At 42.7% G+C, this 24,786-nt stretch overlaps 1 protein-coding gene and 1 pseudogene across 3 annotated transcripts in view; both read right to left on the minus strand.

Annotated features, from left to right (window-relative positions):
- The window catches only part of RCAN2 (regulator of calcineurin 2), a 274,292-nt gene that overhangs the window by 170,463 nt on the left and 79,043 nt on the right, over positions 1–24,786 (minus strand). The gene's annotated exons all lie outside the window — the stretch shown is intronic.
- LOC131514302 (heat shock cognate 71 kDa protein-like) lies at positions 3,370–12,700 on the minus strand (annotated as a pseudogene).

Raw genomic sequence — 24,786 nt, forward strand, 5'->3', positions numbered from 1 at the left:
AAGATGTGCTGAATAAGTCCTGCATTACTTTTCATTAGTGCCTATGCCAGTTCCACATTTATGACTTATTAGTTCAAAATGTGGCTGTCCATGCTAGAAGAATAAAAGCAGGGTGTGGTAGAATTATTGAACACAGTCCAATGGATAAAAACTGGTCCAAAAGTCAGGACATTCAGACTCACGTTGGAGATTTCTTATTATAGATATGGGCTATGTATAACTGATTCTTCAGGATCTCAATAGATAAGTGGAAGTTCTTCGCTGCCTGAGAGACTGCTACACTTTTTATTCATGCCCTCTATTTTCCTTTTTCTTTTACATTTTCTATATAAAAAGTAGGTCACATGGGGCCTTGTGGGATACTGTAAGACTTCCGCTTCTATCTTTCATGAAATGGGAGCCGGCGGGGGGTTTTGAGCACTGGGGAGACGGGATCTGCCTTACCTTTTAAACAGGATCTCCTTCATTCATGTGTGGGGACTAGAGCAAACAAAGGAAGACTATCTAATAGGCAGTCGCAGTGATCCAGGTAAGAGATGACGGTGGTGTGGATCCACCAGGGTAGAAGCAGTGGAGATAGTGGAAATGGAAATGGTAGTAATCACATGCTTTGAAGAAGCAGCGAACGCACTCCCTGATAAGGCTGGTTGTGCCTCATGAGAAAAAGGGAAGAGTCATGGATGACTGTAAGAATTTTGGCGTGAACAACTAAAAGGAAGAGTTTCTTGCTATCTCCTGAGGTGGGGAACCCTTAAGGGAAAGAAACTGCCAGGGGTCGTGATAGGGTGGCGGTGGTATGGGTCATGAATTGGGCTTAGCTCTGCAAGGTTTGCGAGGCCTTGACGGGAGCAGGGATGCCAAAGAGCAGACGAAGATCCAATTTGGGATCTCAGAACAGAGAACCAGGTCAGATACGTGCATTGGAGGGTCACCAGTGCATCCGTGGTGTTCACGCTGTGAGATGGGATGGGGCTAGGGAGAGTGGAAAGGTAGAGCCAAGGCTGAGTCCGAGCACTCCAACTTGAGGTTGAACAGAGGAAGACAAATCAGCAAAGCGGCTATAGCACAGGCCTCGGGCGAGGTAGGATCCTGAGAACCAGATGGAGAAAATGCTACAACGGGGAAGAATCAGCTGTGCTCAAGGCTGAGCTCTTAAATAGGTAAAAAAACAATGTACCTATGTAATCAAGGTAGTGTACTCCTCTCGAAATAAATATGTCTAATATTAATTACACATTTCAAATCAAACTTCAAGGCTAATTCTGCAATATTATGTCAGACCATTTCCAACACCTTTAATAGCATCTAACCACAAATAAAACTGATGGCAAGATGCATTCCTAAACTTAGCAGAGAAGCATTAGGGCTATGGAGGTTGGCTCATTTCATCATCTCTCTGCTTCCTTTAGCATCTTCCGTGGGTTGTAAAGTCATTTTCCCAATTTGGGAAGAAACATTTACCCACCAGGGGTGCCATGTTCTCGGGGTCAAAGATTCAGGACTGTGACACATTTATCTGTCAAATTCAGTATCTAGCCATGGGATCCGGGCACTGTGTTTCAAAGCTGATTCTACCCAGATTCCAGATGAACAAGCTGGTGTCTTTCTAACTGTTTAGTTCTGTGAGCTATGTCAGCAGGGGACCCAATGCCCAGTTCTTCCAGTTGGAGTTAGTTTCAGAGCCCTGCATATTGAATATATTTCTAGTTATGCCTTAGACCAATTTTTATCATTTGCTTATTTCAGTGTTTTATCACCTAATTTAGGGAGAAGAAATTCTGCTCCTTTAACCAAGTTGCAGCTAGTTTCTTTCCCCCCTCAATTAGATTCACCTAACGTCTTTGCTCCGTGATTGAATTCCACATTCTCTCCCTATGTTTCTTGTCTGGATCTTGGGCATAGGTTTAGAATCACTTGTATTAACAAGAGAAGATTAAATGTAAGGTCGGTAGAAGCAGTAGGACCAAACGTAGACTGGATTTCTTTATTCCACGGCATTGCACTGAGGGTTACTGCTCCAGGGTTTGTCAACATGGTGTTCAGAATTGTAAAGGACGCACATCTTATTCTTGCTTAGCTGTGAGAACACCACACAGAAGGCCTACAGACTTCTGGGATTTGGGCCAGAGGAACCATAAAAGAGACACAATAATGCCTCATTCATTCAAAAGGCATTTATCTGGGGCCTCGACATGGAATCAATGCCTGTGTCCCCCCCAAAATGCATATTTTGAAACCACACCCCAAATAGGATAATATTAGGAGGTGAAGTCTTTGGGAAATAAGCCAAAGGGTGGAGCCCTCATGAATGGGATTAGTATCCTTTTAAGGAGGGGACACAAGAGCTCGCTCCATGTCTCTGCTCTCCACCATGTGAGGACACAGCAAGAGTACGACCATCTGCAAACCAAGAAGGGGGCCCTCACCAAACCCCGGATCTGCCAGCACCTTGATCTTGGACTTAGCAGCCTCCCGAGTTGTCAGAAATACTTGTTTGTCATTTAAAGCCATCCCATCTATGGTATTTTTGTGATAGCAGCCCAAGCTGACTAAGACATACCAACATCTGCCTGGCACTGTGCGAGGTGCCAGGCAGGGTTGAGATGCGAGGGTGTCCAGTGGCATGGTGAAGCTGAAGAATCTACAGCTCATGTCGATTCTGATCGCTTCAGGCATTGTTCCACATAGGCTATTACATATAATGAGTATCATCCAGGATGACAGAGATACGAAACTGAATAGAATACGTTTCTAGCTTTTAGGGGGGTTTTGTTCGTTACAATGATGTCAAAGAGACATCTCTCCCGTCTGATCTCAGCTACAACAACCTTGATGGCCGAAGAGTAAACAGAAACCTAGGGCATGCTTCCCAGGCTTGTTGAAGTTACTGTGTTTCACAACAAATGCCCTAGTGTGGCTTCATTCATGTAACGTTCTAAAAATGACAAAATTATAGAGGTGGGGAACAGAACAATAATTTCCAGGGGGGTGAGGGGAAGGGGAGGCTGGAAAGGATTGTCGAAGGGAGTTCCCGTGTAGTGATGATGGAACGGTTCTCTAAGGAGAATGTCCACATATGAGACAATTTCATAGAACAACACACACACACACACACACACACACACACACACACACACACAGTGAATAGATGTAAAATTTGGTAAAATCTGGGGCACCTGCGTAGCTTAGTCGGTTAAGTGTCCAACTTTAGCTCAGGTCATGATCTCACCACTGGCGAGTTGGAGCCCTGCGCTGGGCTCTTTGCTGACAGCTCAGAGCCTGGAACCTGCTTCCAATTCTGTGTCTCCTTCTTTCTCTGCCCTTCTGATCATGCTCTGTCTCTCTCAAAAATAAATGAACGTTAAAAAAATTTAAAAAATAAATAAAAATTGGTAAAATCTGAGTAAACTCTATAATCTAGTGAATAGTATAATCCCAATATCAATATCCTGGTTCTGATAACGTACCATAGTTAAGTAACATGCTACCTCTGGGGAAAGCTGAAGGAAGGGTACAGGGGATCTCTCTGTACTATTTTTGCAACTTCTTCTGAGTTTATAATTATTTCCAAAAAAGTAAGAAAAAAAATCATGTATTCATTCATTTAAAACAATAATAATAGGCCCTTTATATGCAAATAAATTACTGCCCTATGATGTTAAAAAGTTTTCATTTTAAGTCAGCTTTCTCTGTCCCAGAGTACCAATAATGAACCAATCATTTTTCACAATCACCTAAGCCATGCGTCCTCATCCAGCTATGAGTTATCACCACCACGTCTTTATTTTAACATATTTGATTCATAAAATTAGTATGTGCACAAATCTTTTAAATTTTGCATTCTCTTTCATGTAGGAGTTATAATACTAGGACAATATCCCACGAGTAAATAGACTCATTATTCACGAGTAACAAAACTCAGGAATAAGCTCATTTATCACAGCATAATTTATGATGGCAGAAAACTGGAAACAATCTAAATATTCAATTAAGAACATTCTGACAGACACCAAGAATTGACGAATTGAAGGCAATCAAAATGTTATTGTAGGAGAATATTTAGTAATCTGGAAAGCTGCCCTCAGTGCTTTGCTAAGTGAAGAAAAGTTCTTCAATAGGGTACAGAACAATATGCATACACATGTATTTGCATAGTGAAACAAAAGATATTTAAATGTTAACGGTGCCTTTTCTCTGCATGATGGCATTATAGTGTTTATTTTATTTTTTGAATTATTTCAATTTTCTGAAATGTCTACAGTGAATATCTATTATATTTGTAATAAATGTAAAATGAAAAAACGTAATTCATATATTAAGCCCAGGTTCTGTATAAACCAGTGTTTCTAAGCTGTGGTGAGTCAATGGAATTCCAAAGATGTATTCAAAGTGGTCCATGGCTACTACTATGAGAATGTTTAATGTGGTGTTTTCATTTAGATGACAACCTTAACACAGTAATATTGACATCTTCTGGATCATCTGGACGATCATGGTACATCACAGATGACCAGAGCCCATATTGGCATTTATTTTTATGTCTGCAAGGTTGACATGGCTGCTACTCTAATTCTCACAGACTAATGAGAAAAGAAACAAGTCAAATGTAATAGATGTATTTGTACAGCCTGCTGCACAAATTAGGGTTTGCAGAACTTCCAAGAGAGAAAGTCCTGGAGAATATGGGGCATGCCAAACTCCAAAGAACTTGAGTCAGCATTCAGTACCCAGTTCACATTGTGATCAGTGAATCAACTAGCAAAGAATATCATCAGTCACACTAAATTAGCCAGTGTTTTATAGTGGTTATTTTTAGTTTTTGTTGTATTTAATGTTTGGCCTATATGAAAGCAGCAAGTATAGGGATTCTGTGCCTATTTATTTTATTTTATTTTTGGTGCCGATTTTAAATACAGTTTTATTTAAGACATTGCATTTTCCACTTACCATACAGTGCTTATAAAGTGCAATGTTTATTTCCTTCCCCTGCACACACATTCCATATTCAAGTATCAAGGATGCCTAGTTTATTTACTACAGCAGCTTGACTTTAAAACTTCCATGGCATTTGCTACCAATTTGGGTCCTTCAAATGTCTCATGCAGAACAATGCTAGACCTATTCTCAGGTTGGCTTAATCAACCTCTTCAATGGTGGGCACAGAGGAGGCACCACCAGATGGGGGAGCTCCACCACCAGGGAAGCCCCAAAACATTCCTCCCAGCACGCCTCCTGGGCTCTGGTACAGCTTGGTCATGATGGGGTTGCAGACTTTCTCTAGCTCTTTCTGCTATGTTCAAATTCTTCCTTATCAGCAGTCTGGTTCTTATCAAGCCAGTTGATGACTTCATTACACTTGTCAAGAATCTTCTGTTTGTCCTCATTGTTGATTTTGCCCTGAAGTTTTTCATTTTCAATGGTTGCTTTCATGTTGAATGTGTGAGATTCAAGTGAATTCTTGGAAGACACCTTGTCCCACTGCGTCTCATCTTCAGCTTTGTACTTCTCGGCTTCCTGGACCATGAGCTCAATGTCTCCCTTGCTCAAGCAGCCCTTGTCCTTTGTGATGGCAATCTCGTTCTCTTTTCCTGTGCTCTTATCCACAGCAGAGACCCTAAGGATACCATTAGCATCAATATCAAAAGTGACTTCAACCTTAGGAAAGGGGTAGGAATGGTGGTATTGCCCTTGATAAGGCAGGCATGACTCCTCTACCAGTTTCAATGCCAAGAGAAAGAGGAGTGACATTCAACAGCAGCAAATCTTGAACATTTTCAGATATTTCTCCAGAAAGAATGGCTGCCTGGGCAGCTGCATCATAAGCAACAGCCTCATCAGGGTTGATGCTCTTATTCAGTTCCTTTCCATTGAAGAAGTCTTGAAGAAGTCTATGAATTTGGGAATATGGATAGAAGCACCCACCAGGACAATATCATGGATCCAAGACTTGTCTAGTTTGGCATCCCAAAGGGCTTTTTCTACAGGGTCCAGGGTGCCGTGGAACAGGTCAGCACTTAATTCTTCAAACTGGGCGTGAGTAATAGAGGTATAGAAGTTGATTCCTTCATACAAAGAATCACTCTCAATACTGGCCTGGGTGCTGGAAGAAAGTATATGCTTAGCACATCTGCGAGCAGTATGGAGGTGACGGACTGCCCTCTTGTTCTCGCTGATGTCCTTCTTACATTTACACTTGAACTCTGCAATAAAATGGTTGACCATTCGGTTGTCAAAGTCTTTTTCACCTAAGTGGGTGTCTCCAGATGTAGATTTGACCTCAAGGATCCCCTCTTCAATAGTGAGAGCTGACACATCAAAAGCGCCACTTCCGAAGTCAAAGATGAGCACACTGCTTTCAGCTCCAACCTTTTTGTCTAAGCCATAAGCAACAGCCACAGCATCTGAGTACACTGAGGCCAGCAACAGGTCAGCATCATTGCTAGCTTGACGCTGAGCACCATTGAAGTAAGTAGGTACTGCGACAACCGCCTTGGGAACAGTCTTCCCGAGGTAGGCCTCTGCAATTTCCTTCATCTTTGTCAAACCCAGAGAGGACATCTCTTCTGGATAGAAACAGTTTTGTCTCTCCCTTGTATTCTGCTTGGACTTTGGGCCTGCCAGCATCATTCACCACCATGAAGGGCCAATGCTTCCTATCGGACTGGACAACAGCATCGTCGAATCTACGTCCAATCAGGTGCTTGGCATCAAACACCGTGTTGCTGGGATTCATTGCAACCGGATCAATCAATGGTTTGGTGTCACTAAAGGTGACATAACTTGGGGTGGTTTGATTTCCCTGATCATTTCCACTTTCCTGTGCCGGAAGACACCCACACAAGAGCAGGTGGTGCCAAGATCAACGCCCACTGCAGGGCCCTTAGGTAGAGTTGCTTCCGTGTGGTCCCTGCTCAGCACAATCTGGAGAGCCAGCATGGCGTTCATGGACATCCTGTGCCTGTTTAGCTTTGTGTTGTATTCACTCAGGCAGCACAGTGTGAAAACTATTAAATCGAAGTCTAGACATTTTGTTTTCCTTTTCTACGTGTCTGCACACTGCTCGGGTTTGAGAAACACTGTTCTAGAACCAAAAACATTCCGGGGCACCTGGGTGGCTCAGTCGGTTAAGCGTCCGACTTCGGCTCAGGCCATGATCTCACGGTTCACGAATTCGAGCTCCGCGTCGGGCTCTGCGCTGACAGCTCAGAGCCTGGAGCCTGCTTCGGATTCTGTGTCTTCCTCTCTCTCTGCCCCTCCTCTGTTTGCACTTTGTCTCTTTCTCAAAAATAAATCAATATTAAAAAAACCCAAACATTCCTTATGCATGAACACAGTACCTTTAGAAGCTACATAAACTCAGGGCACTAAGATGTCACTTAACACTGACACTCCCAACAGCATGTCACTAACCGAGAAGTGGATCCAGTTGCAAAGTTGGTCGCGATATTATTTGGCACCTCAACTACATTTTTCTTCTTCACAGACATTGTATTAAACACCATGTTAGGGTTCCAGATCAGTTGGCCAGAGCCCTTTTCATATAAAGTGTTTCTGGACCAGGAAGAACGATATGTCCTGGGGTACATTTGAAATCCCTTCTTTTTTCATTAGACCAGGAAACATTTTATAGCAGAAGTTTGGGGCTACCTGTCCTTGCCTTCCGCTTCATTCCAGGCCAACCTTTTCTATAAATCTAAGCAGCTCTTCCTCCTAAAATCGTTCCCTGCCACAAAACAAATGCTATTATATGTTCATATAATTGCCCAAGGTTTTACAAACAGCTTGACAGGGCCTGTCTTACTGATTCCTTATATTGCAGCAGCTTGATATATAAGCATTAAAATTCTCATCTTATAGATATCGAAACTAATTTTCAGAGAGGTTAAGTGACTTTCCCATGGTCAAACAGCTAGTAACAAAATATGCCTAAAGTAGAAGTGTTTGATTCCAATTCTCCGATTTTTCTTCCCCAACCCCTGGGAATAACTCACAACTATTTCTCTTTCCTAGGTCATTAGGAGGAGTAAAATGTTTAGTTAACAAAACTTATTCTGCATGACGAATAATAAACACTTTACTCCCTGAGATACTTGCATTTTCAAAGCAGAACGCCAGGTTGCCCAAATCTATAACATCAATAACAGCGGAGAAGATGTGTTTGTTTCCTTGGGTTGCAAATTACCACAAACCCAGTGCTTTCCAACAACAGAAATGCATTCTCTCACAGTTTTGGAAGCCAGAGGTCTGAAATCAAGGTGCTGGCAGGGTTGGTTCCTTCTGGTGGCTTCAGGGCACAGTCCCTTTCCAAGCCTCTCTCCTAGCTCCTGTGGCTGCTGGCTGTCCTGGATGTGCCCTGACCTGCAGACACATCACTCCAATCCCTGCCACCATATTCCTATCACCTTCTCTTCTGCGTTCTCCCCTTCTCCTTTCCTCTTCTCAGGACACTTGTCATTGGATGTGGGGCTCACCCTCATCCAGGAGGATCTTATCTTGAGATCTTTAACTTAATTATATTTGCAATGACACTTTTATCAAATAAAGCCCCGTTCACAGGTTCTGAATGGACCTACCTTTGGAGGTGGGGCACAATTTGAACCACTGCACGAGGGTAACTCCAAAGTGAACACTCCTGTTCCTGGAATACATGAGGCAACTCAGCAATCCTATATCCCACCCGCTATCTTCTAGCCAAAAACAAATGTCCTGCGTCTGGAAATTTCCTCCAGGTTCTGGGTTCCACCTCTGGTTTCCACCTCTAATTTTTGGTTTCCCATCTTTATGTATTCTGCCAAAAACTGGAATCTCTTCTCTACCTTGCCTGTTCATGCGACCACCTCCACTGGGAGGGCTGCCTGGTTTTCACTGGTTTCTCTACCTGGCATGGTTTTCCACTCTCCTGGGTACTTACTCAAGTCCACTGAATCCAGACTTCCAAGAAAGCTCATTGCCCACCCCTCTCATCCTCAACCACCATTTATCTTGAACCAGAATGCTAACATCGGGGAGACATGCCTGGTTGCTCTCAGAGGTGAAGGCAGCACTGCCCTGCCTGGGAATCAGTTTCTCCCATTAGTTCCTGACAGTTGATACATTTCATTGCTTCTTTCTTTCTCTTGCCCCTGCCCTCACATCGGCATCTATTCCTGTGTCCCAGAAATCCCAGGGCATTGTCCATGCCCCACTGCATGTAGGGGAGACCTGGCTCAGGGCTCCCGTGGCCACTATCCCATAGCAGTGGGGCGAAAAGGTGGTACTGGCCATTTTCAAGAAAAAAAAATGACCAATATTTGTAAGAAAAGAAAGCCTTCTCTCTGCCTTGGACCCTATTCTCTATGGCCGGTGGCACTTCTTAAAATACCTCCTCCACCAACCACCGGAAGGAGAAACACCCATGATGGTTGTTAAAAATGCACCTTTCTGAGCCCAATTCTAGGCCACTGTAACAGAAACTCTGTGAAAAGACAGAGAACTCAGTTTTTCAGCAAGTTTCCTAGTGATCCTCTTACAACTAGATTCCAAGAACCGTCACCCAAGATAATCAGAAGGACAAAACTCAGCCATGCTTCCCGGCATCAGCAGGCAACTTCTGCTCCCACACAGAACACTTCCTGCAGCACGAGTCTGCCCACAGTTTCGGATCAGAACCTCCTGGCTCCAGAATCACCTTTCCTCCTCTGTCCCTAGCACTCAGGCAGGAACCAGCCCACGGTCTTATCTCTTTCCGCTTTGGTTTTGGGGAAGGTGTTGCCCATCCCTGCAACTGGGCCATTCATTGCCAGTGCCCCCCAAGAGTCTCCTTTGAGTTTTGGAAAGAGGGTCGAGATTTGGGTGCCTTACCCCACGAGCTCTAATTATCAAAGGTAAGAAGAAGTGCAGAGAGGAAAAAAGAGCTGCACAAGACGCCCCAAACCTATCCCCAGGAGGAGGTGTGCCTGCCCGACTTTGACTTGGGTAGTGCAGGAGGCTGGTCCGTGCGTGCGGCCCCCAGACTGAGTATGCTCAGGTCAGTTTCAAAGCAACTTGTGAACTGTGCAAGCGGAAGTAGTGGGTGTCACTTTAATTTCTGCTTGAACATCTCCCTGAAGATTTCCAAATCCTCCACAATCATTAGCACATCTTCAGGGATGTGGCAAACGGCTTTAATTGTAAATGTACATCTACTGATTCACTGGACAATGAAAATACTCATAGTCAAGTCAGATGTCTTTCTTCCACTCCCAGCAGAGCCTAGAGAAGTCGGATGCCTGAGACTTCGCCCTTATAATGAGGTGGAAGCTTGTGTACAGACGCATAAATAAATAAATAAATAAATAAATAAATAAATAAATAAGAAAGCTCTGGAAAACGGTGCTTGTGATTTGGGGAACTTGGTAATGTTGCCACTAACATATTAGGAATGAATGCATCTGAAATGCTGAAGTAGCAGAAGTTTGAGTACAAAACCCAAAAACTTGAAAGAACTGGATTCAGCCTACCAACCAGCACTTAGTTACCCAGCACTTATTATGTGCTAAAAAAAATATTTTACATGTGTGTTGTGTGTCTAGATAAGTGTCCGTGTGTGTGTGTGTGTGTGTGTGTGTGTGTGTGTGTGTGTGTTGCAATAAAAAATAATTCTGCAAGCTCCGACTGCTGGGCAGTTCTTGACCTTGGATGTTTAGCTTTTCAAAGGCCTGCTGGCTAGATTTAGGTTAGTGGGATGCACCATTAAAGGGTGGTATCTAGAATGTATTTTTCATTCCTACGTACCCTTCCCTGCTCCCACACTCTTTAAAATAGATCTTCACACAGAGAGAATTATTAACAGTAGCAAAACTTTTACATGCACAGAAAAAGTTTACAAAAACCTCCCAAGATAATTGTATCCTGCTGCACAGCGAGCAAGTGTTCTGGGCCTCTGAGGGGAGGATTTGCTACTTGGTATTTGTGTTTTAGGGCAGGGTATGGGGGTAGTGGTATAATCTCAGAGGAGATGATCTGGAAGGGGATATTGTTACTCTTTTGATCACAGACCATGCTGCTTGAAATATTAGTCTTTGTAACTTCATAACCACTAAGTATTTATATCTAAGGTGCTATACAAAGGTAATTTGCTATAAAGTGAGTACTACACTTTTGCTTATGTTATTTGGGATCTGCTCATGAAAGCTGTTCTCGAAACCCTGCTTTTGTTCACACTGACCCTCCGGCCTGGTCTAGAGTACCTTACTAGCTATATATTCAATTCTTAAATGTGGCTTGGAATAGAAATTACTCTAGAAATTTAAATAGAATCCACGAAATAAGTATACTTTTAGTACAGTTTAGAAATGTAGTTCTTTGATATACATCGAATATATTGGTTTTGAATCTGTCAATTTCTTTCTAATACAAACAAACTATCAGATGTTAAATGTTGCAAAGGCAGAAAAAAAGGTTAACCTGGTAGTAAAATGGAGGGCAGGGTCTAGGAAATCTGAGATATATGACACTGGGCACACTGCTTCCCACATTGTTATATCAGCTTCCCCATGGAAATCTATAGAAACACACACACATACACACACACACACACACACACACACACACACACACACACACAAATAACCCCCTACAAGACTGTACCACAGATATTATTTCCTTTTCCACATACCAGGGGTAAAAGCACCCACTTCCCCAAATTCTGAGCAGTTCTTTCTTCTAAAGAAAACCAGTTATGATCTCATGAGTGTAATTAATTACAAAAAATTAATTGCAAAAATTACACAATAGCTGGATGCAACCTATTTTGCAATAAAAGATGGCATATCAGTAAATTTAATCTGCAAAGATTCATACTACCATGTTATAACAGGCTTGGGAAATTTGGATATGAGAGTCCCCATGCATACTCAATGTAAAAAAAAAATAAAGATAGATATGTAATTTTCTCAAATACAGTCATTGCTCCAAATCTCGTTAAATTCTGGCAGATATTTCTTGGTCTGTTTCATTTCTTTCTTAGGCTTCAAATACGCTTATCAAAGCCATAAACCTTTGGTCCAGGCCTCACTGATCTCAGCCTTCACAGCATTAATGATTTTGATGGGAGACCAGGGACGGTTGTTTGAGGTTTATAGCAATTTGAAGCAAATGTTTCCATCCACTCTTTCTGTTCATGTTCATATAAGACTCAAGAGAGAAACAGGTCTTGTGCTCTGCTTTTAGTAAACCCTTTGCTTTAACGTAAGTTGTCTGTGAACACTTTAAAAGACACACTTCACACTTTTAGAGGCCACCTCCTTGAATGACTTGGCTACAAATTATCAGTGAACTTTCAGTGTAAATAACAGCATTTTAATCGCTTCTACTTTATACTTTATTCCCATGATGTTTCAAAAAAGTAGACAAGTAGCTGATGGTTTCTCTGAAATAAAAATCACCGTATTTCACTTGGAGACTAGGTATACAATTAGGTATGGGGGGATTCAGGAACAAATATCCAAAAACTAAGTCCTCTGACCTTCACTGTCCACTAAAGGTGACAGAGACCTCTAAAGGCCTAAAACCCCAAAGTCTCATGGGGAACCTGGGTGGCTCAGTAGGTTAAGCATCTGATTCTTGGTTTCAGCTCAGGTCATGATCTCATGGTTCGTGAGTTCAAGCCCCACATCAAGCTTTGTGCTGACAGTGCAGAGCCTGCTTGGGATTCTCTCTCTCCCTCTCTCTCTCTCTGTCTCTCTCTGCCCCTCTCTGCCCCCCTCCTGCTCTCTCTCTCTCTTGCAAAATAAATAAATAAACTTAAAAAAATTTTAAACCCCAAAGTCTGAGCTCCTGGAGCATGGGAGTGAGATGGCATTGTGTCCCAGTACCAGAAAAATATTCAATGGCTCTTTTCCTCATGAACTCTTATCACTGGACTGTTTGGTCAAGCAGCTATAGACTGCCAGTGGGGTGGGGAACAGGGAGGAGGCAGCCAAGGAGGTCAAGGCCAAGGTGCAGAAACACAACACAGTAAGAGGTCCCTTTTAGCATCCTCAGCATAGTCAGATTTACATGAAAGCAGGATCAAAACTAATGCAGTCAAGAGCCAATGGCAGTATATACTGCTATTTTTTAAATATATCTTTCCTCAAACAGGTAGCAACCACTCAAATAAAAGATCTCAGTAAGAAATGAAACTTGGATTTCTCATGAGAAACAACAAAGTAATGATTTAGACTGTTTTAAACAGCTGCTTTATCTAAGTCTCCAAGGAGAATTTCAAGAAAACTCAGGCAAAGCATCCATCTTTAAAAAGTCCACATTCAAAGAGTAGTAAGGACAGGACAAATACAGTAGTCTGATTGTTCAGAAGAACAAAAGCATTCTTGTTGCCGGGAACTGCTTCATGGACAGGGCACTAGACCTTGAAGGATGAGGATTTTTTTGAAATAGCGGTGGAGTTTGGGGGAAAGCAATCCACTTCAGGAGTGATAATTTTATATCATTTTAATTTTGTATTTGTTGATATCCAGCTTTGTGACAGGGTCAGGAAGTTTGTATCTGTCATAAGTTATTTAGGCGACTTCATGTGCAACCAAGTTTGGAAACCCATACCTTGACCTACAGCTGTGGTTCTCCCAAGGGTGGTCCCTGAACCCATAGTCTCAAAATTAGCATGTCCTTGGAACCTGTTAGACAGACAAATGCTCAGGGCCCTCAGAGGACCTATTGAAGCAGAATCCTTAAGGGTGGGGCCTACGGATTTTAACTAGAAGCCAGGGAAATGGGATGTAGGTGAGGTTTAGACCCACTGGCCTACAGAGATGCCAAAGTTCCCAAGGTGCCTCTTCAGAAGATTCCTGAGAATTTCTGATGCATGGGTTATTTAGCAGTACTAGATAAAAACAAAGGTGAGGGGCGCCAGGGTGACCCAGGTTAAGCGTTCGACTCTTGATCTCGGCTCACATCATGATCTCATGGTTCGTAGGACTGAGCCCCGCATCGGGCTCCGTGCTGACAGCGTGAAGACTGCTTGGGAGTCTCTCCTTCTCTCTCTCTCTCTGCCTCTCCCCCACTCATGCACGTGCACACGCTCTTTCTCTCTCTCTTTTTAAAAAGGTAATATTAAAGAGGTTAGAGTGGAAGAGAGCCAACACATAAAAGACTCTTAAAAACTGAGAACAAACTGAGGGTTGATGGGAGGTGGGAGGGCGGGGAGGGTGGGTGATGGGTATTGGGTATTGAGGAGGGCACCTGTTGGGATGAGCCCTGGGTGTTGTATGGAAACCAATTTGACAATAAACTTCATATATTGAAAAAATAAAATAAAATAAAATAAAATAAAATAAAATAAAAAGGTAATATTGACTGTAGTTTAAAGTAAACTACAAAAAATTTAAAAAATAAAGGTGAGATTACATAATCTTACAGAGGGGCCAATCTTTTTTTTTTTTTTATTTTTTTATTTTTTTTAAATTTTTTTTTTTCTCAACGTTTTTTATTTATTTTTGGGACAGAGAGAGACAGAGCATGAACGGGGGAGGGGCAGAGAGAGAGGGAGGCACAGAAGCGGAAACAGGCTCCAGGCTCTGAGCCATCAGCCCAGAGCCTGACGCGGGGCTCGAACTCACGGACCGCGAGATCGTGACCTGGCTGAAGTCGGACGCTTAACCGACTGCGCCACCCAGGCGCCCCTAGAGGGGCCAATCTTTAGAAGCATGCCTCTAAAGGAAGAGAGAAGAAAAGGAATAATACTGATGGGGGACTATATAAAAATAAAACCTTTGTGTGTCCCAAAGAAGTAAAATTAAACAAGAAATTGGAGATTAAAATGGAATGGTACTAGCCGACGCTGAAACCGCTCATCTGGAAGAAGCAACTTTGATTTTTCAAAGTCGTCAATATGTCGAGATTGATATTTACAAAAACCGGGATCATTCTCTCAGGAGGGAAGCTGTTTATAAAACAACTTCTGAGGATTTTCTGTTCGGAGTCCTTCTGGAATCAGGCACATCTTGTTTCCTAGGCAGCCTGTGTCCGATACCTTGAAGAGATAGCTTTCGTTGACAATGTTCCTATTACTCCCCTACGGGTAGCTCCCGCTGCTCTGTTGCACATTCTTTTGCCCAGGTACCTGTTTACATGTTTGGAGCCATCCGATACGAGGCTAAACAGCTGTGATGTCTGCAGGCTCTTCGTGGCAGCCTGCTGCAGATGGGACCAGCTGGTGAGCTGTTCACCCCGCTACACGGGCTCTCTTTGTCCTGCTATGGAAGATGGTGACTCATTAGCTCACCCCGGCCTCCCTCTGTTGGAAAAGCAGAACCGGATGTGCTGCCCTTCATGTACCGAAGATTCTGCTAGGAGGGAAGCGTGTCTAATTTTGAATATTTCCAGCACTGCTCCTATTTCTGGGAATGGTGACAGATTGAAGTTCAGTGCTACCACTAGGATGCCTAGTGCAGCGACCAAGGTTAGGGTACCGTTCCCGCCAGCCAATGAGAGCAAAGCTGCCAGCCCACACAGAGAAGAGACTCACTTGCTTGGCCTCTCCATCTGATGCTCTATGTGACCGAGCATAACCAGATAAAAAGGAATATGAGAAAGATCGTTTAGGGGCTTGGCAAGGAACGACATTTCTGCATGGTTTGTTGTTGTTGCTTCTTCAAGCAGGAAGTAGTTTGACCAAGAGAAATGCCACCTTCCTAGGGATGCTTGGCCTCATGTTTACTCCTGCACGTTGCTTTTGCAAGTCAGAAAATCAAGAGGAGCGAAGAAAGGGCCAACCCTCACCTAGGATCTTGGGACCTGAGACATTGCAGGGCCCATGAATTTCATAGTGTGAGGTCAAACCACAAAAATCCAAACCCAGATCACTTGCCATTCGGCTGTCTTTTAAATTATGCAAATAGAGGCGCCTGGGTGGCTCAGTCGGTTAAGCGCCGACTTCAGCTCAGGTCACAATCTCGCGGTCCGTGAGTTCGAGCCCTGCGTGGGGCTCTGGGCTGATGGCTCAGAGCCTGGAGCCTGCTTCCGATTCTGTGTCTCCCTCTCTCTCTGCCCCTCCCCCATTCATGCTCTGTCTCTCTCTGTCTCAAAAATAAATAAAACGTTAAAAAAATTTTTATAAAAAATAAAAAAAAATTATGCAAATAGAATAGATTCCTTAGATGTTGATTTATTTGAATGCAAAAGTTATCTTGGAGTTTTTAGAAACATATCAGGAATATTTAGAAATATTAGGAATTCTGTGTAAAGGAAGGGAATAGTCTAAGATGATTTTTCAATGTTCTCATCCAGTCCCAGAATCCTACTGATTCACTTGCTTTTGTATACAACTCTACGAGCAAATATGAATGCAATTACTAAAAATTACATTTAGTAGATACATAAAGGTTATATAATAAGACCAGAAATATTATTACAGAGTCTGTTCTTACATTATTATTCGCCTTTCGAAGGTTTCTTAATTCCTTTATGGACTTTAAATACCACTTAATCACTTCTGGCTGCAGTCCAATTTATATATTCAACTGATCTGTATGGCAACGCACTTCCAAAACATATGCTATAGATATTTACAACTAGACTCCATACTTTCATTCCACAGTGTCAAGAGAGGAGAGGCCAAAAGGGATGAACTGCAGTTTGTATCCATGCAAATCCTAGACCATTTTCTCCAAAAGCACTTCTGTAACAGGCTCTCAAAAGCCTTCCTTCCCTCTTTCCCTCCCTCCCTCCCTTCCTCCCTCCCTCCCTCCATCCCTCCCTCCCTCCCTTCCTTCCTTCCCTCTTTCCTTCCTTCCTCCCTCACTCCCTCCCTTGGTCCCTCCCTATGCAGAAAGAGCCTGTCATCTACCAGGAACTATGCCAATGTTTTACTGTCTTTCATCTTTTACACATTTTTCTCCATGTAAAAGTTCAAAAAATATTTTTGCCCAACGCTTTGAGATAGCAGGTGATGTGAGATATATCAATAACAGACCCCATTCTTTCTGAAGTTGATTAGGATTTGCTAAAAAGCGTGATAGTAAACAACACATCAGGTATTTGACATCGTATGTCTCCACCTTCTGGCCACAAGGCAGAAAGGCATATGCCTGAAAGATAGTTAACCAGTTCTGGGAACGGACCAGCTTTTACAAATGGAATCTCTTGGCTGTTACTACAGTGTTCAAATATTTTCTGAAAGCCTCATCTGGGTGTGGTTCCAGATAAGAAGTAGACTCATAAGAATAGTTGGTAGGAAACATGATTTTTATTTTGTGAAAAACCCTACCTTATATACGAGCAAATCTTTGAACAATCCAAGCGCACATAGCTTAACAATGTTGTTTGGAAAATACTCAAATGTTAACAAGGATAATATGATGTTGAGCTATTTGTCAATCTGTGGTTTTCAAAGTCCTTTCATATCCATGACGTTGGTCATCATTACCATGGAAAGGTGGCTGGTGGGGTGCCGGGGTGGCTCAGTCAGTTCAGCATCAGACTTCGGCTCAGATTTGTGAGTTCTAGCCCCACATGTGGCTCACTGCTCTCAGTGCAGAGCCTGCTTCAGAGCCTCTGTCCCTCCCGCTCTCTGCCCCTGCCCCGCTCACACTCTCTCTTTCAAAAGAGAAAGGTGGCTGGCACATGTAAGAAACAGAGTTGGGGAGAGAACTCACGGGTTTTATAGTTCAACAGGGACAGGTTTGCTTATCAGCAACTCCATTTTTTCCCCACGTAACCATAAACAAATACCTTAAACTTCTGAAGACACTTCAAATATCAAACAGTGAGAAGAGCCTGTGGTGGCGGGGAAGATCACACAGAATATATAGCTTATTTAAAAGTACAGAGAATGCCCGATGACAGATGAATAGATACACCAAATGAAGTACAACAGTCCCTCCCTTTACCCACGGTTTTGCTTTCCACGGTTTCAGTCACCCATGGTCAACTGAGGCCTGGAAGCGTATCTCCTTCTTCTGACATAGTCAGGAGGTCAACAGCAGCCTCACACCACATCACAGGGTCTATGTCATTGCTCTCACCCCATCTCATCACGTGGGCACATTTTCATCCCACACCATCACCAGAAGGAGGCTGAGTGTGGCACAAAATATTTTGAGAGAGACAGAGAGAGAGAGACCATATTTGCATAACTTTCATTACCGCACATTGTACAATTATTCTGTTTTATTACCAGTTACTATTAATCTCCTACTGTGCTTAACTTATAAATTAAATGTTACCATAGGCATGTATGTATAGGATAAAAATATTGTACCTCTAGGGGTCAGCACTATCCGTGGTTTTGGGCATCCGCCGGGAGTCTTAGAACGTGCGCCCCACGGATAAGAGGGGACTAGAAATATTGTTCAGTCTTAAAAAGGAAAGAAATCCCGGCACATGCCACGTTAGTGCATCTTGAGGACATGATGCTAAATGAAATAAGCCAGACACAAAAGGACAGATACGGCATGATTGCAGTTAGCTGGAGAACCGAGAGTAACCAAAGTCATAGAGACAGAAAGTAGAATCAAGGTTAGCAGGGGCTGGGGGGGAGGAAGGAATGGGGAATCGGTTTAATGGTATAGAGTTTCAGTTTTACAAGGTGAATACATTCTGAGAGACGGCTGGTTCGTGATGGCTGCACAACAGTGTGACTGTACTTAACAGTCACACTTAATGGTTAAAGTGGCCAATTTTACGTTGTATCTATTCAGCACATACAAAACATTAGAGAGATACCTAGTCCATGGGGAACAGAAGCGCCTAGAAGCTGTAACAGCTCCCCTACTTGGCTGTATCACTGCCATGGATCATTTAACAATGATATGAAGGCTAGGGCTTTCAGTGATGGGCCTAGGTCTCTCCTCTGTGGGAAAGTAAGTTACCAGACCCTTCCACCAGACTAACCAAGGTATGTATGTCCATAGGAGTTTTTAATGTTTAGAAACAGTCCAACGGCCTTGCACCCTGATGTGGGATATGCTATCTAAAAACACAGGGGTCAAATCCACTAAAGACAAGTTTTAAACTTTCTGGTAAATTTGAACAGAATGTGGCTTCCATTGCTTGTCTTACTTTAGGTGAGATAGATTTTTAGTGTAATAAATCATATCCAGCACCGTCCTTGTGCTCTGACCCATAAGGAAACATGGCTGACATCACTCCATTACATAGCGGCTGGTGCCTCCCTCTGCCACGTATAACCTCGAGTTTTCAAAGGCGGTGTCACTGGCTGAGTCTAGGAGGTGGCTCAGGCTATAAAACTGAGTCCAGAATTGTCAATTAGTCATAGAATTATGACCAAAATATTTTAAATCATCCACACTAATAAACCAGATGGGTTTCATCAAGAGACCAGGTCCCTGAGTAGATTTTGGGTATCCTGCTTGGTATGTCAGGAAAGTCCTAAATCTGTGTCGCCCTCGCAAAAGGTGGTGACGGAAGGCCTGGCAGGCAGAGCACAACAGAGCGGAGGGAAGTGGGGAGAGTGTAAGTGCAGCATTTACTGAAGGGAGCCAAAACCCATCTCCAGCAAAGCATCAATAGGCGTTGGATGGGGTATTCCGTGAAGTCCCTTACTCACGTGAAGACGCTCAAACATTTCACCATAGGGTTCTGAGGTTCTAGACAGAATAAGCAAACACCTCAGAAGGCCTGAATTAGAGACAGAATTGTTGCCCCCTAAAAAACAACTTGACAAAAATATTAAGAAGGGTCTGTTACAATTTTCTTCATCCATGAATCATGTTGTCTGTTTCAAGAATTCTTAGTGACCTTTTTAAACTTTAAATCAGAGTGTCAAATAAAAATTATTGATTGTAATTGCAGCTACTATTTATGAACACTTATTCTGTGTTTTCCTACGTTCTAACTCTCCTGACATTTGACATACGAAGGACCAAGGGTCAGAGATATTAAGGAACTTCTGCAAGGCCACAGTTACTAAGTGGCAGAGCTGGGTTTTCAGCCCAGTCTGTCTGTCTCCAAAGCCTGTGCAATTATCTACTGGATCTACCTTAGGTTTTTAGTGTAGAGTTAGCTCATTCTTTAGTATTTTCAAAAATATATATTGGGGCACCTGGGTGGCTCAGTCAGTTGAGCGTCTGACTTCAGCTCAGGTCATGATCTCACGATCTGTGGGTTCGAGCCCCGCGTTGGGCTCTGTGCTGACAGCTCGGAGCCTGGAGCCTGCTTCAGATTCTGTGTCTCCCCCTCTCTCTGCCCCTCCCCAGCTCACGTTCTGTCTCTCTCTGTCTCTCAAAAATGAATAAATGTTAAAAAAAAATTAAAAAAAAAAAAAGAAGCCGAGTGGAAACATGGTTTTCCTCACCAGATTTAATTTCAGAGAGCAAAGACAGAGTCCTTTTGCTCTTTGCATCTGCGCTTCTGGTTCAGTGCCTGAAATCAAGGAGATGTTGGAATCAATCCATGAATCAATGGACTCCACACAACTAAATTAAAAGAGTGTTGCCAGAAAATACTGATCAATACAGATCATGGGCAGCCACCTCCAGTGGCTCCAGTCACCTCCAGTGAATGAAAAAAGTCATCAGTCTCTACCTTGGGAATATTTTTATGTTAGAAAAATATTCCCTACTAATGCCCTTGCCCCCTCAGGGACAAAGCGGTGTGAGCAGTGGCCATATGTGACGGACTTGAAGGAGATGAGGCGGTCTGGCGGGAAGGGAAGGCAGCAACAGTAGCCCTGAAGCCTAGCACAGTGCCTGGTGCATGCAAGTGTTTGGTAAATATGTAAATGAACTGATAAACCAGGGCACAATAGCAGGTCTGCCCTTAGAAAGACAATAAGGGCACAGGAAGCAACAGACCGTCACAGGGGACCTCATTCCTCCTGTAAGACAGGGGCACCTCCCGGGACACCCTTGGAGAGGCACTGTTTCCAGAAGAAGCACTACTCAGGTACTCACACCTGCCTGACCTATTCAGCTGATCCTCAGGTTGCAAAAGATAGCAAAGTTATAGGCAAAGTTGTTAGAAAATGTAGTAAATTCTCAATGATTTAAGTGCTGGTAATTTCATTTGTGGATTACTTGAGTTAATGTTGCTTTTTTTTTCCCCCTGCTTACGTCATTTCATTGTTCTTTGGTCCTTCCACCATGACAGGGAAACAAAACTAAATTATATCTAGAAAGCCAGAACATAGCAGCTATTTCAAGGAGGTTTTCAGCATACCAACCTTTCCCCACCCTTACTCAATAATTCTGAATGGCTTATTGTTGTTATTATTGTTGTTATTTTGTGCATTTCAAGTTCCTCAAACTAACATACAAGAGTGGCATAGTTTAACTGCTTCTTGTACCAAACCAGCCTTTTTGCTGTCCATTGGTATCTCTGAAATAAGACTTGTGAATACATTTTCATTTTGGCATACTGGTCCATTCATTCATTCATCAACAAAATGGATACAGACACAGAGAATAGAGCAGAAGGCAGTTCAGACAAGGTCCTTCTCTCATGGAGAGAGAAGCCACTTTTAAGCCATTTTTTTTATCAGATCATTTTCAAGTAGAGAATGAAAAAGGGATATGAGAGTAAATCTGACCTCTAAGGATGAGACATTAAAGTTGAGATACGAATGAAAAGAAGCACCCAATCCTATAACGATCAAGAAGAGACTCTGCAGAAGAAAGAAGAGCTGGTTTAAGGAAGACAGAGAGAGAAGGAGAGAGAGAGGGAAGGAGAGAGAGGGACTATGTGGCCGAAACAGAATGGGCAAGGAGGAGAACAGTATGAGATAATATTTGAAAGGTTGGCAGGGCATCATCAGAGTATAGAGTTTTGAACTTTATTCTAAGTATGATGGGAAGTGATTGGAGAGCTTTAAATAAAGAACTGACGTAATCATCATACTTGGAATTTGCAGAGGTCTCTTTGGCTGCCAGGAGCATGGCTTGTAGACAACCCAACAGCAGAATCAGGAGTACCAGCCAGAAGACTACCGAAGGCAAGAGACAATGGTGTCTTAATCTAAAACGATAGTGGTAGAAACAGAATGAGGAAGTCTGATCTAGGATTTTTTAAGATTTGTATATAGATTATATGTTAAGGAGAGGAAAAGGAAGAAAGATTTTTTATTCGAATAACCCAGTAAGTGGTAATGGTGTTTATGGAGACATAGTGGGACACACAAGCTTCCTGAGAGGTTATGAGAAGGTCTGCTTTGCCCACATTAAGTTTGAGAAGAAGTTTCAACTCACATGGAAGTGTCCAGTGGACAATGAAATCTTTGAGTCTGGAGTTTCTGGGGCATAGTCAAGGCTAGAGGTAGACAGTGATGGGGTCACTGGCCATGACATGGCTGAGTGAGATCACTTATAGAGAATATACAAATAAATAATGGGAGGTGGCTGATAACTTGCCTATGGGGCACCTCAAGTTCAGCTTAGAGAAAGAAAGAAAATAGAATGGGAGGTGGCTGATAACTTGCCTATGGGGCACCTCAAGTTCAGCTTAGAGAAAGGAAGAAAATAGAGCACTGAGAAGAAGTAGTCGGTGAGGAAAGAGAAATGGAGATTACAGTGTGATGAAAGACAAAAGAATTTTGAGGAGGAAGTAATAGTCAACTTTGTCAAATGTTTTTGAGAGGTCAAGAATGATATGGATAGGGGTGCCTGGGTGGCTCAGTCAGTTAAGCGTCTGGCTTCAGCTCAGGTCATGATCTCACGGTCCATGATTTCGAGTCCCGCGTCAGGCCCTGTGCTGACAGCTCAGAGCCTGGAGCCTGCTTCAGATTCTGTGTCTCCCTCTCTCTCTGCCCCTCCCCCACTCATGCTCTGTCTCTATCAAAAAATGAATAAATGTTAAAAAAAAAAACTTTAAAAAAAGAATGATATGGATAAAGATAACTATTGAGTTTGGCAACATGAAGGTCATTATCACTTTGATGAGAGCTTCTTACTGGAATAACAGGGAGAAATGTCTGGTTGGTAGCAGGCTGAGGAATCCACATGAGGTAGGGAGACAGCGATTATAGAAAACTCTTTCAAGAAGATTTTCTGCGAAGCGGACAAAAGAAATAGTTGAAAAAAGACATAAGGCAGAGATGAGACTGTTTTGTTTCAAGGACAGGAGATATCTCTATATGCTGATAGGAATAACCTAGTAGAAAGAAAGCAATTCATCATGTAGGGGTGAAGGCTCACTTTAGGTACAAAAAGTTTGGGAGGCAAGACGGGTTGGGACTCTGAGCACAGTGAAAAGGTTGGGCCCTTGCTGGGAGCAGAGATATTTCCACCTCTACAAAAGGAGACAAGGCAGAGAGCGGGAGTTAACATAAAACCAGGTTGGTATACTTGGAGGTGTTGAAGGTAAGGGTGGAGAGTTTCTGCTCGTTTCTCGGGGAAGCGTGATGCAACATCATTATCTGAGACCGGGTTTGGAGGAAAGATGAAAGTGTGAAGCAACCGTTTTAGAGAGTGAAAAAGTGAACATCTACGGCAGAAACACCAGTAGTACTAAATGTCCAATTGTGGTGTCTAATAATGAATATAAACTAGGATCAGTCAGCCAGTTGTGTGTTTTTCTCTAGCAGCTGTTCATGCGCAGACTCCTGAATTGGGGCAAGCTAGGGAAGGCTTTTCCAAGAAAGCATAAGACAGCAAACGCACTGAGGGCATTCTGAAGGAAGCCATTATAGTAATAGGTCATGACCTTTAGGCTGATGAGGAGGTAGTAAGGTCATGAAAAAGGATAGATTGGACATCTGTCCTAAAAGACTTGAGGCACTCAAGAATTGCTAGAGTAGAAACGTGTCAGGGCGCCTGGGTGGCTGAGGCAGTTAAGCATCCAACTCTTAATTTCGGCTCAGGTCATGAACTCACAAGATTGAGCCCAGATTGAGCCCCGCCTCGGGTTCTGTGCTGACAGTGCAGAGCTTGCTTGGGATTCTTCTCTCCCTCTCTCTCTGTCCCTCTCCCTCCCCCTCTCTGAAAATAAATAAATAAACATAAAAAATGTGTGAGTACATAAAGGATAAGAAGTGGGATGCTTGGAGTTAAAAACAAACAAACAAACAAACAAACAAACAAACAAACAAACAAGGAACGATTTGCTTCATCACCTCTTCTTAGTGCAGCCCTAGTTCTAAACCCTAGGAGATTGAACTTGGCTACTCTGCGTACTTTCTGTATGCCCTTGGGCAAGCCATGTAATATCTCTGAGCTCCTATCTATAAAATAGAGATAATCGTCCTTTCCTATTACGTAGAAGGTTACAGATAACATATGTAAAGCTATTACTACATGGCAGGTGTTCAATCTTGGCTGCTATTTATAATGATTTTCATTATAACACACAGAATGTGGCTGTCCCTACATTATGTGTAATATAATGTATATATAATAATATGTGAATAGATTGCTCTTCTCTTGTAACTCAGGTTCCTGATTTTTGCAGCCTTTTTAAAAAATCTTCTCTTGGCAGACTGGTAACTATCACTCCTGTGGCTATCAGGAGTGGAAACCAGCTTCTGAGCCCCTATAAATGCCGGCTGCAGGAGATGAGACCCATCAGGGAGTCAAGCATTTCCCACTGATGCTTCTTTTGTGATGCTTCTTTCCCTATTCAGAATTCTATTTTAATGGCTTCAGGCCCTCCTGTGTTGTGCCAGATACTTGAGTTTTGGCCTCGGTAAGAGTTACTGTTGTTGTTTTTTTTCACTATTCTGCCATCTGAATGAAGGAGTATCTCATACAGGTATGTCGCAAAAATAAAAAAAGGAAGTACCCACACATTGTTGAGTATATTTGATTTCATCAATATTAAAACAAACAAACCAATAAAGAACACTGTAATGCGGAAATAAATGAGATGGGAGTCCAGTGT

The sequence above is a fragment of the Neofelis nebulosa genome, chromosome 6 (genome assembly GCF_028018385.1).
Source record: "Neofelis nebulosa isolate mNeoNeb1 chromosome 6, mNeoNeb1.pri, whole genome shotgun sequence".
Lineage (NCBI taxonomy): Eukaryota > Metazoa > Chordata > Mammalia > Carnivora > Felidae > Neofelis > Neofelis nebulosa.